The following is a 12,594-nucleotide window of genomic DNA, read 5'->3' on the forward strand; positions in this document are numbered from 1 at the left end:
TGCCATCGCAATTCACTCGAGTACTGCAAGAGAGTAAACTGTCGTTGTCCAAAGAAACGTCAATTAGAAGAGGCAAAGAAACTCCGAGCGTTTCCATCGGGTTTTTGCTTCCGATTATTCATTTGTAATCTTCTTCTCGCACTCATGGGAACCGGCGATTTGTTACATACAAACATTGTGTAGTTTTTGTTACCGAGCTCGTCAAAAAAACGGTCATACACGTAAAATTCCACTCGTGCAAAAAACACGAGTGTACGAGGGAGTTTCAGCCCACGAACGCAGAAGAAGAAGAAGAAGTTACATACGAACATTGTGCTGTTTTTGTTACCGAGCTCGTTGATGAATGAGAAGTCGTGGAAATGATGACAATTACACATTAACATGCTTCCATTTGAAACTTCGAGGTCTTCATCGGGGATTGACGCCCGACCAAAGGTAATTGAAGCCCGACGGAGCGAAGCGACGGAGGGCTTCAATTAGACTTTGGGAGGGCGTCAATCCCCGATGAAGACCGAGAAGTTTCAAATCGAAGCGTGTTAATGTTATTGTAATTCAATCTGACGACGATCTCTTTCCTGCTTTCATGCGATGGTAAACAGACAGAATTGGTTCTGTTCTGTTCACACACTACTTTCAGTCCACCTACCTGCAAGGGTCAAGTCCCAAATATGTCTCTGTATTCCTATCGTATCACTCTCCTCCTGTTTTGTTTTCTTTCACATACATTTTCCCTTTTTTTTTGGACGGGTTTCTGGACAGCAAACTCTGTTCATCACAAAAGCGATCTTTGGAATTGACTGACGTAGTCCGACAGAATTCATGCATCAACTTACGTCACGTATTCGATGTCATCACTTCGCATACCTTATGGTCTCGATATTTCGTTGGTACTTCATATTTCCTACTTGTAAAATGACCCTCAAAGCTAACCGAGACTAGTTGAGGCTGTATCAATGCGCCTCGCCAGCAGGTTGTTAATGGATTTTTTAGCGAGTGACTATCGACAATTGTAATTCAATCAAGTTTGCGTTTTAATGAAACAGATCCTGTGATTGGTCAGAATGCCCCAACTCATTAAAAATTACCGGTGACTAATTGTCGATAGTCACTCGCTAAAAAATTCATTAACAACCTGCTGGCGAGGCGCATTGATACAGCCTCAACTAGTCTCGGTTAGCTTTGAGGGTCATTTTACAAGTGGGAAATATGAAGGCCAACGAAATACCGAGACTATAAGGTATGCGAAGTGATGACGTCCAATACGTGACGTAAGTTGATGCATGAATTCTGTCGGACTACGTCAGTTAATTCCAAAGATCGCTTTTGTGATGACAAGAATTGGTTTTGAGTTTGCTGTCCAGAAACCCGTCAAAAAAGAAGGGAAAATGTATGTGAAAGAAAACAAAACAGGAGGAGAGTGATACGATAGGAATACAGAGACATATTTCTTGGGACTTGACCCTTGCAGGTAGGTGGACTGAAAGTAGTGTGTGAACAGAACAGAACCAATTCTTGTCTGCTTACCATCGCATGAAAGCAGGAAAGAGATCGTCGTCAGATTGAATTACAATAACATTAACACGCTTCGATTTGAAACTTCTCGGTCTTCATCGTGGATTGACGCCCTCCCAAAGTCTAATTGAAGCCCTCCGTCGCTTTGCTCCGTCGGGCTTCAATTACCTTTGGTCGGGCGTCAATCCCCGATGAAGACCTCGAAGTTTCAAATGGAAGCATGTAATTTTTAATGAGTTGGGGCATTCTGACCAATCACAGGATCTGTTTCATTAAAACGCAAACTCGATTGAATTACAATTACACATTAACATGCTTCCATTTGAAACTTCGACGTCTTTATCGGGGATTGACGCCCGACAAAAGCTAATTGAAGCCCGACGGAGCGAAGCGACGGAGGGCTTCAATTAGACTTTGGGAGGGCGTCAATCCACGATGAAGACCGAGAAGTTTCAAATCGAAGCATGTTAATGTTATTGTAATTCAATCTGACGACGATCTCTTTCCTGCTTTCATGCGATGGTAAACAGACAGAATTGCATGGTTCTGTTCTGTTCACACACTACTTTCAGTCCACCTACCTGCAAGGGTCAAGTCCCAAGAAATATGTCTCTGAATTCCTATCGTATCACTCTGCTCCTGTTTTGTTTTCTTTCACACACATTTTCCCTTCTTTTTTGACGGGTTTCTGGACATCAAACTCTAAAACAAATTCTTGTCATCACAAAAGCGATCTTTGGAATTGACTGACGTAGTCCGGAAGAATTCATGCATCAACTTACGTCACGTATTCGACGTCATCACTTCGCATACCTTATGGTCTCGGTATTTTGTTGGCCTTCATAATTCCTACTTGTGAAATGACCCTCAAAGCTAACCGAGACTAGTTGAGGCTGTATCAATGCGCCTCGCCAGCAGGTGGTTAATGGATTTTTTTAGCGAGTGGCTATCGACAATTAGTCACCGGTAATTTTTAATGAGTTGGGGCATTCTGACCAATCACAGGATCTGTTTCATTCAAACGCAAACTTGATTGAATTACAATAGTTTTTATTAAAGCTCTGTCCCCACTTATATTACACCCCCATTCCACACAACCGTTCTAGGTCCCGTTCCCGTACCGACCAAGGACGGCTGCCACAACAATGAAACGCTGCGCAAACGGCCGTTTTTGGCATCTTTGAGCAGCGTCTGACCATAGTGGCAGCCGTCCTTGGTCGGTACGGGAATGGGACCTAAAACGGTTGTGTGGAATGTGGGTATGACAACTCAGTGTGTGAGAGTGCTACCGTTGCGTTACCGTTGTTTTAGGTTCCTTTAAAACGATCCAAGCGTTCCGTTACCGATGGGTTAAGGTTCCATTACCGTTCATTCTGATCGGGAGGGGAACGGCTAAAAATTTTGAACATGCAGCCCAAACTCAACCGTCCCTACCGTTCAAAGCAGTTCCGTTATCGATCATTTACGTTCCATTACGGTTCCCTCCCGATCCCTCCCGTGCCCGCACCGTTCCTTGGTCGGTACGGGAACGGGACCTAGAACGGTTGCGTGGAATGGGGGTGTTAGAGATGCAGTGGGAACTGACCTATTCTTGATTTATTCATCTATTTGTTTTACCCATCTTTCTTTCTTTCTTTCTTTATTTGGTGTTTAACGTCGTTTTCAACCACGAAGGTTATATCGCGACGAGGGAAAGGGGGGAGATGGGATAGGGGAAAGGGGGAGATGGGATAGAGCCACTTGTTAAGTGTTTCTTGTTCACAAAAGCACTAATCAAAAAATTGCTCCAGGGGCTTGCAACGTAGTACAATATATTACCTTACTGGGAGAATGCAAGTTTCCAGTACAAAGGACTAAACATTTCTTACATACTGCTTGACTAAAATCTTTACAAACATTGACTATATTCTATACAAGAACCACTTAACAAGGGTTAAAGGAGAAACAGAATCCGTTGGTCGCCTCATACGACATGCGGGGTGCAGAGAAATAAGGACGTGGAAAAGAAGACTTTTGGTAAGTGAAATAAAGGTGATGGATCCAGTCAGGTAGAAATAAGACAACAAGAAAAGAATTGGAAAACTGCAGGGAATAGTAGGGAGAGTTTTCTTGGAAGGAAATATAGGTGAAAGGACTGGTAAGGCAAAAATAAGACAAAAGAAGAGAAGAAACAGAACCGTTAGTCGCCTCTTACGACATGCTGGGTAAAAAAAGGTAAAGGTAAAGGTATTCCCATAACCATCTGGTCGTAGGGGAGAGAGATGTTAGAGATCTCCACTTTTCTGGGGGCCAGCTTTTTATGAGGGCGGTGCCCATCTCCTCTCCCTCGCTGCCTTTGCCTTCCCCGGCCCTGAATAGGGTCAGGTACCCATTTCCAGCTGGGTGGACTGGAGAGCGCTCGGAAAAATCGGGTATTTGTATTTGTCCCCGAGTGGGGGACGAACCACGACCTCCAGCGTGAGAGGCAAGCGCTCTAACCACTGCGCCACTCCGCTGGGTAGCATCGGGTAAATTCTTTCTAGTCCCAACCAATATGGGACTCCCCCTAACCCGCGGGGGTTGTTTTACCCATATGATCGTTGTCGATTATGAATACGTACAAATCCCATCACAGATTGAGGTGTAAACATTAACACAGAAGTTCTTAAAGCTGTCAAAACATCCATTGTTCCCAAAAGTTTCGACAGACTCTTCATTTACATTTTAAAGAAAGTCTTTTATTTGAGTGATAGGTTTTTGTAATGTCTGCAGTTTTGAACTTCCTTTCGGCATGTATACAGGGTTGTTGGTTTGTGTATATTTATTTATTTATTTATTATGAGAGCTTATATAGCGCGAACCACAATTAACTGTGCTCTCCGCGCTTTACATATTAACTAATTAATGCCGTGTGAGATGGAATTTTTTTACACAATATAATTATCACGCATTCACATCGGCCAGATGTTTGTTTGTATGCTTGTGTGAATGTTTCTGTGCTTTTAACTTGTGCATGTTTGTGTGTATGTTTGTTTGCATGGTTGTTAGCATGTTTGTATGTTTGCTTGGGTCCTTCTATTAATTTTTGTGTTTCTTTCGTTCGTTAATTATTGTGTGTATCCATTCGTTCATTTGTTTGTTTATTTGAATGATCGCTCAGTCGTTCGCTTGGTTGCTCGTTTTGTTGGTTTGAATGTTTGTTTATAAATGTATATGTTCGTTCATCCGTTTGTTTGGTAGTTCATGTGCTTGCTTTTTATGTCTGTTCATTCGTTCGCTTGTTTGTTTGTGTGATCTGATCATGACAGAAGAATGGTCTGTGTTGAACAGGACTAATCAGAAAGACCAGAAGGAAGAAAAAAATGTTGAAGCTGATGTTGTTGGTAGCAGCGGTGGGAGTGGGGGTGGTGCTGGTTTACCCCTCTGTGACCTCTGCTCATGATGACCCCATTGTTCCTGTCAACCCTGCACGTGCTGCAAACAGCCAACCCGGTAAGCTGTCAAGGGGGACATGTCATGCATTGCGGTTGATTGATTTATTGCATGGTGCGTTTGTTGGGTTGTTGCATTTAGTCAAGTTTTGACTAAATGTTTTAACGTAGACGGGGAATCGAGACGAGGGTTGTGGTGTATGTGGGTCTGTCTGTCTGTGTGGAGCGATTCAGAGAAAACTACTGGCCCGATCTTCATGAAACTGTACCTACAAATTCTACCAAGTAATACCATCAGACGGTGTTTTTTTCTCATTCTTTTAAGAAATATATTTGACGGCGTCATATCCGGCTTTTAGTGAAACTTGAGGCGGCACTCTGACGCCTTCTTTTTTTAAGCAAATCTGTTGAAATGTTGTATTTCTAATTTTTCTCTTGAATTCAAAACAATATAGATATATGTCATGTTTATTCTAAAGATTTGCTCAGCATGTAAGAAAATAGGTAAAGTAAGTAGACCGTTCACATGCTTCGCGGACACGAGCATGACCCGTTTCAAACTTCGGGTATGGTTAGTCGAGACTTTCTAAATGTAGTTTCGGCGATGACAGGTTGTTGGTATTGATCGTTTAGTTTGACGGCGATAGATTGACTAAATGTTTTTTATATCGCTTCACGTGACTTGTTTGTATAAGTGCCCGGTGAAATGCACACGAATCCTTACAAAGGAGACGAAAGCAATCTATTCCCATCACCAGATATTGTTTCCTCTTTACTTGTTAAATTAACCTGCATGTTCTGTGTGTGCGTTGCGGTGATGGCTGATGTTGGGAGCGCGCGCACATGTTAGTGTTAGTACATGCGCGTTTGTGTGTGTGTGTGTGTGTGTGTGTGTGTGTGTGTGTGTGTGTGTGTGTGTGTGTGTGTGTGTGTGTGTGCCACGCGTGCGCAAATACTTTGTAAACACAATTCTTAAGATACTTTGTTAACACAATTCGACCTTCAGCTCATATTCGCCTCTTTCCTCACCCACCCACCCCCCCCCCCCACCTCCCCCTCCCCCGCCCATCCTCTCCCACCGCTCTTTGTTTTGCAGAACTCGACATGTCCAGGGACAAGCGGGAGACATATCCAGGCACGTTCACCAATGACAGAAGCTACATTCCGTATAGGCCGTTAGATCTGCGTTCATTATGTGAGGACTTTCTCTCTAGGTCAGATATGCGTTCACCAAATCCGGGCTATCGCTCTGGGTCAGATATGCGTTCACCAAATCCGGGCTATCGCTCTGGGTCAGATATGCGTTCACCAAATCCGGGCTATCCCTCTGCGTCAATTATGCGTTCACCAAATGTGGCCTCGCGCTCTCCCTATAGGCCCGGTCTGCGTAGCAGAAAAACAATCTCTTCCTATGGTTCAGGTCTAAGTTCATCAAAGGTTCGTTCAGGTAAGAAATCCGGTTGGGGCATGTAGGGTAAAAAAAATCCTTTTTCGCTCTCATTCAAAGATTAACCCATGAAAACATTTCAAACAACTTTTTTTTAGAAAACTTTAATCCTTTTGCAATACTAGGGCCTAAAATGGTCCGCTGGACCCAAAAAGCAACAGCTAACTAACTAACCTCGACCCTCACCCTAACCGTACCGAGAGTATTCCTATGTCTTATATCAAAAATCGTGCCCGGGCCATGATTGGGCTTGCAACATTTCCTTTCTTCTCCTCGCCCCTACACTCCCAACCCCACGCCCCCCCCCCCCCCCCCCCACCCACCCCCTCCGTTTCTGCTTTGCAACGACCAAAACGCAAAATATCTGCCAACCACAGATCTGACCCAGCGCTTGAAAAGCCTAAACTAAATAAGTCCGCAAACGTTGTAATCTTTAACATCCTGGCTGCAGCAGAGAAACAGCGTACTTTACACTCTGACTGCAGCAGAGAAACAGCGTACTTTTCACTCTTTAACGCACTGACTGCAGCAGAGAAGCAGCGTACTTTACACTGTTTGCCAACACTGGCTACAGCAGATACACAGCGTACTTTCCACTCTTTGACACGAAATGATGCCACAATGACACGCTGTCTCCGTATTTTGGAAAAAATACTGATTTTTTTTCTCGAGAAAAAGTAAATGAATAAATAAATAAAATAGAATAAAACCTGTCACTGCACGGTATCTCAAACGCTAATCTGAATTCCTGTTTTGTTTTGTTTTAAAACTCTTTGAGGGCCATTGATATTCCAATTATTATAATGATAACTCGAAACTAACTAACCAAAAGTGATATTCAAAGTCACACAAACGGTAAATGGTATTAATCATAAAATCTTATATTGCTTAAAAAGAGCGTGCCTCTTTTAATCCTACACCTTCTGTCTCAGAAACTTATACAAATAAAGGAAGTCCCATTTTACCAAGACGCAGTTGTTTTTTTGCAGGTGTGTTGTGTGTGTGTGTGTGTGTGTGTGTGTGTGTGTGTGTGTGTGTGTGTGTGTGTGTGTGTGTGTGTGTGTGTGTCTGCGTCCGTGCGTGTGTGTTAATTTTCATGCATTTAGTTATGTAACTCTTCTCATTGTAGAAATACATTTCCCTTGTTCAAACGCTTTGCATTTGCTCTTTTCATGCAGGCTTGAACAATTCGCCCCGCCCGCCACTCCGCACCGTTGAGAATTAAGTCCCCACAATACAGTACAGAGAACTAAATAAATAACTAAAGTTACGTGCTGAAACTAAACAAATCAATTTGCACTGTTGTTTTTTAACGACCCGTCAACCTATATAGCAACGCGGGACCGATGCAAGTTTGTCTCCTTTCCTATTTCAACATTTCTTAATTTAGGAAAAATGCCTCATGTAAACAAAATGTTTTTTAAAGAGTATACTCACGGGGATATTTTATATAAATGTCAATATGGTTAACTGTTTATAACTTAATATAAAATGGCAGTCTTGTCGTGCAGGTCGGGCAGTGTGATTGTAGAGGTGGGTGTTGACGTACCCAGTAAGAGTGCCCAGATATCTGCCTCCTACCTGGCCGTGGCATTGGTCAACATTACTGGTCAGAGTACTACCTTGGCTGGACAAACTGGAACCGTTGGGATTACGGTTGACGGCATGGAAAGTGAGTGTATGGGCTATTCTCCAGAGCTTGGTACGAGTGGAAACCATGTTACGCGAGTGAGATTTCTTTATTAAACGGAAGCGTTTTAACCATACAAAGATTGATTTCATACCGTTTTCAAACATATCCTTGGCATGCAGAGAAAGACTTAGCAATACGTGCAATTCAAACTACATTACTCGCGTAACACGGAAACCAGAGGATGTGACATGGCTTTAAATGCTAACATTAAAAAAGTCAAAACTGTATGCCATATTTTTGTTGAAGGTCTGTATCATTACCTAACTAACTGGAGCATTACTGACATAAGTAAACAGAAGACATTCCAGTTGCCATTTAATATACATTATAATCATTTAAAGGACAGAGAATGCATGTCACAAAATGGACCCCAGCTATGTAGAACGACCCTTATAGCGTTTCGTTGCTGGGTACATAGCTAATGTCTATGTACACACTGTGCATATGCTTCTACGACCGCAATAGAGCATTACGTTTGTGATTGTTTTTTTCTTTCATCTGCAAGTTAATAGAAGCATATTGTGTGTGCAGACCACTACGTCTCTAACATGTAACCTATGTTTTGTGCAATAACCCCTTTTACTGTAGCATATCTGTGAATATTTTGGAACCTTAGTGTATATATCAACTATTTAAAGATAGTGTGTTGATTGCATACGACACTATAAATTGAAGAACCATATAAAACACTATGATACCGTGTATTACAATTAACATAATGCAATACAAGGCTATGTGATGCAGACCCGCAGATATAACTAGTATTTACTTATGTGCAAATTTGATACGCAAATCATTATTAGCATGCCATTTTTTAACAACAGGGAATCTGCAATTCTGGCTCTAAGTGTTTGCTTTGTATTAGTCATCCACACCACTCCGACACACCACCATACAAAAAAATAAACCAAACAAAGGGGGGGGGGGGGGGGTGTAACAGGGTTTTTTTAACAGTGAGATGAGGTCTGCTCTGTTTCAGTTTTATCCAACACGACTTACTGCGATGTGTTCAGTCACTACGTCACCTGTGATGATAATGAAGTCTGCAAAGTGGAAAACGGGAAACTAAAGTGCAGGTTGGTGATGAGCACTGTCTATGTGAAGTCCTAGTATTTGTGTCCCTTTTATTCCGAGTTTTGTGTGTCAATGCCCCTGTGTCTTTTTTATGACAGAAATATATTTTGAAGGCGGAAGTAGTTCTTATCGTCGCAAAAGTACAGCGCCTCCTCGAATATCTACATTACTTTTTAATACCAGAAGAATGTTTGTTTACACAAATGTGCATTCTTACACACATGCATATACTCACCTTAAGTCCCGAACCAGCACAGGTGGTAAGACTGACAAGAATATCGTAAACTACCTTGTAAACGCCCAATATCGAGCAAACGCCCACCTCATTGTGTATAGGGTATATCATCTTGCAAACGCCCACCCCGCACATTTGGATCAAGGATGGCGGGAGAAAAATCATTTGTTTTAATTGTTAGTGAATCTCCGCACGCAATACAGACACAGCATTCCGATGCATTAATGACAAGATGCCACACTGCAATCCCTGGAAAGCCATGCCAAAACAGGATGGAGATTAAGGAAACTCAGTTGAGGTTAAAGAGGTCAACCTGGGGGCATTTGGGGGACTAATATTTATAACACTACTCGTGTTGTGCAAGTTTGTGATTTCTGTTCGGACACTTAATTGCGCTACAATGCTGGTTATAGCAGATCTTGGGGCCCGGTAGCTCAGTTGGTAGAGCACTGGACTTGTGATCGAAAGGTCGCAGGTTCGAATTCGGGCCGGGACGGACACGGGTCAACTTTATGTGCAGACCCAGAGACGGAAGCCATGTCCCACCCCCGTGTCATCACAATGGCACGTAAAATACCTTGGTCATTCTGCCATAAGTGCAGGTGGCTGAATACACCTAAACACGCAGACACTTGGGTAGCGCGACTCCGTTGCTGCTAGCTTTCCACTGGGAGGAAGCGACCCGAATTTCCCAGCGATGGGACAATAAAGTAATGAAAATGAAATGAAAATGAAATGAAATGAAATTATCATTCAGTTCACATTCACGATATGAACATATGTTCTAAAACCATTACGCACAGGGAATTCGTGTATGATTATTTTCGAGGTTCCATTCTTGCGAGGCACTTGCACCCACACGAACGTTTGTGTCTGTGTGTACTGTAACAGCGAAATATAGTTATAGAGGAGACAGTTTGAACAAAAACATATCCTATTGACCGTTTTATACCAAGTTATCAAATACCGCTATTTCTCTCGAGGAATTGATCCTGCATAGGCGACAGTACCGAGTAAACGCCCACCCCCTACTTTTGAGCGAAATTAGTGCACAAGGGAGGAGGGCGTTTACAAGGTAGTTTATGGTACTCAAACACATAGGCACAGAAACACCTGCTCACACGCAAAGGCAATAAAATTAAGGTGAAAAGTCCAGAACTATACACTCAAAAAGGGGGAAAATGTGTAAAACAAACAACAAAACTAAATGCAGGTATGGGTATTTAAGCCACATACTTTGGCAGACCAATGCCTTAGTTATTACAATAACAGTGTGGGCGCATTCATCACATGACATTTGTGTTTCTTTTTTTTCAGACAAGACAAGGCTGAAACTACCACAACAAGCGGACAGGGTAAACCAAAAATATGCTTGAATATTCAAAATACGATTTCGGCTGATGAATACAGTCGTTTGTGAATTGCGAGAACACGTTTGGATACGAGACAGTGTGGATTGTTTACATACAATACCATTTATAAATGATATCTAATATGTGAAAGATTGCGTCTGTATTCCATACACATTTTAAAAAGTTCGATTTGTAATTAAATTTGCGAGCATGTTACATATCAGAAATAAAACACTGACGGAGTAATAGGGCAGGATAGGTACTATAAGTATGTCCCATTGGAAAACTGTTACCTTACTCTGCCATTTATCCGCACGTTTAGGGACACAAGCCTTACTATTTAAATGTGCACGCTGTTTCTGTGAAGGATGCCTAGCTAGCTGGATGAAGAATTTGACCATTTTCAGAAGGAGGCCTTAATCGCCTGGCTTTGAAATTGGTCGTCATGTTAAGAAGGTTTCTGTTGTTGACATAAATTAGGACAATGAAAGGTAAAACTACTGCACTTTCTATTTTAGATTTGAAGGTTATTATTTAGAGCCTTGTATTACACTTGGTCTTTTCATGATTTTTGCAGCTGCATGTTGGGATTCGCCTGTTAACCGCCACTGCTTGAACCTCTGTTGTAACCTGTTGCCGACGTAACAAGCTACTGTGGATGAAACAAACAGTATGATCAGGTAGGTAACTGTCCAAAACAGTAACACTATCAACAATCAAGTGTCCGGGATAGGATAAATAAATCCCTGCGCCTTGAATATGTGCGCAATATAATAAAATAAAAAAAATGAAAATTTGAAAGAAAAAAAAATAAAATCCCTGCGCTTAGAACTGTACCCACGGAATACGCGCGATATAAGCCTCATTATGATTGGTTGATTTACCAGAGCTTTACCCCCAAAGCCGTTACTCTTACCCAGTTAAACAGAATAAATATAAAAAAAAGGTACAAGTCACGTGAAGTGATATCAAAACATTTAGTCAATTATGTTGACCTGGAACTAAAACAACAACACTGAAAACGTTAGTAGGGGGCATAGTAGGTAATGGGCTGCGTCCGTTTGCTCGGGACAGACCCACTACTGGACACCGTCGAAGTGACTCAGCAGAAGTGCAGTGTCATCTTCCGAGGGTAGCCTACCGCAGCGACCCAACGGGACAAGGAACATGTGTAAAAACGAAGAAAAAAATCCCAGAATAATTTTTTTTTAAATAAAACCCACTGAAATCCATTCATCACCGAAACTACAAGTAGTAAGGCTTAACTAGCCAAAGGTTGAAACGGGTCACGCTCGTCACCCGGAAGCATGCAAACAGTGAGCACATTTTCAGAGTGAACATAACAATCAGGAATGACAAGGAATACAATGCGACGATTTTTGAATATGTTTGTGAAGACATAATTTGAATGACAACTGGATAAACTAATTAAGTATTTTTAAGTTTCGCAGCTAAAATGCAATCCCATAGTCTGGACTGAGTCAAATATTGCTTGACAAAACATCCAATCGATTTCGTTGAAAAATGAGGTCGTCGTGGCGCCGACTGAACTTAAACTAACAGTCATCGACATTTATCGAAAAAATAAGAACAAAACGTCTGTTGGTATCATCTGGAAGAATGTTAATGTAGATTTATAAAGATCGCTCCACACACAGAAACACACACACACACACACACACACACACACACACACACACACACACACACACACACACACATATTACCACCACCAACACCACCAACACCCTCGCCTCGATTCCCAGTTTATCTGAAAATATTTAGTAAAAACTTCACCAAATGTATACATGAAAAGCTGATAGATTGTATAGTCAAAACCTCCTACTGTAAGAAGGGTATCTGTGTGTTAC

At 41.9% G+C, this 12,594-nt stretch overlaps 2 long non-coding RNA genes across 2 annotated transcripts; both read left to right on the top strand.

Moving 5' to 3' along the window:
• The first annotated feature begins 4,684 nt into the window (after positions 1-4,684).
• On the top strand, positions 4,685-7,333 carry LOC138956867 (uncharacterized). The gene is made up of 2 exons (XR_011452848.1): positions 4,685-4,983; positions 6,019-7,333. It is a non-coding gene; the product is annotated as an uncharacterized lncRNA (long non-coding RNA).
• A 551-nt stretch (positions 7,334-7,884) lies between these two features.
• LOC138956866 (uncharacterized) lies at positions 7,885-11,585 on the top strand. Its single transcript, XR_011452847.1, has 4 exons — positions 7,885-8,041; positions 9,042-9,138; positions 10,689-10,726; positions 11,301-11,585. It is a non-coding gene; the product is annotated as an uncharacterized lncRNA (long non-coding RNA).
• The last annotated feature ends 1,009 nt before the right edge of the window (positions 11,586-12,594 follow it).

This window comes from Littorina saxatilis, unplaced genomic scaffold, assembly GCF_037325665.1.
Source record: "Littorina saxatilis isolate snail1 unplaced genomic scaffold, US_GU_Lsax_2.0 scaffold_2777, whole genome shotgun sequence".
Classification (NCBI taxonomy): domain Eukaryota; kingdom Metazoa; phylum Mollusca; class Gastropoda; order Littorinimorpha; family Littorinidae; genus Littorina; species Littorina saxatilis.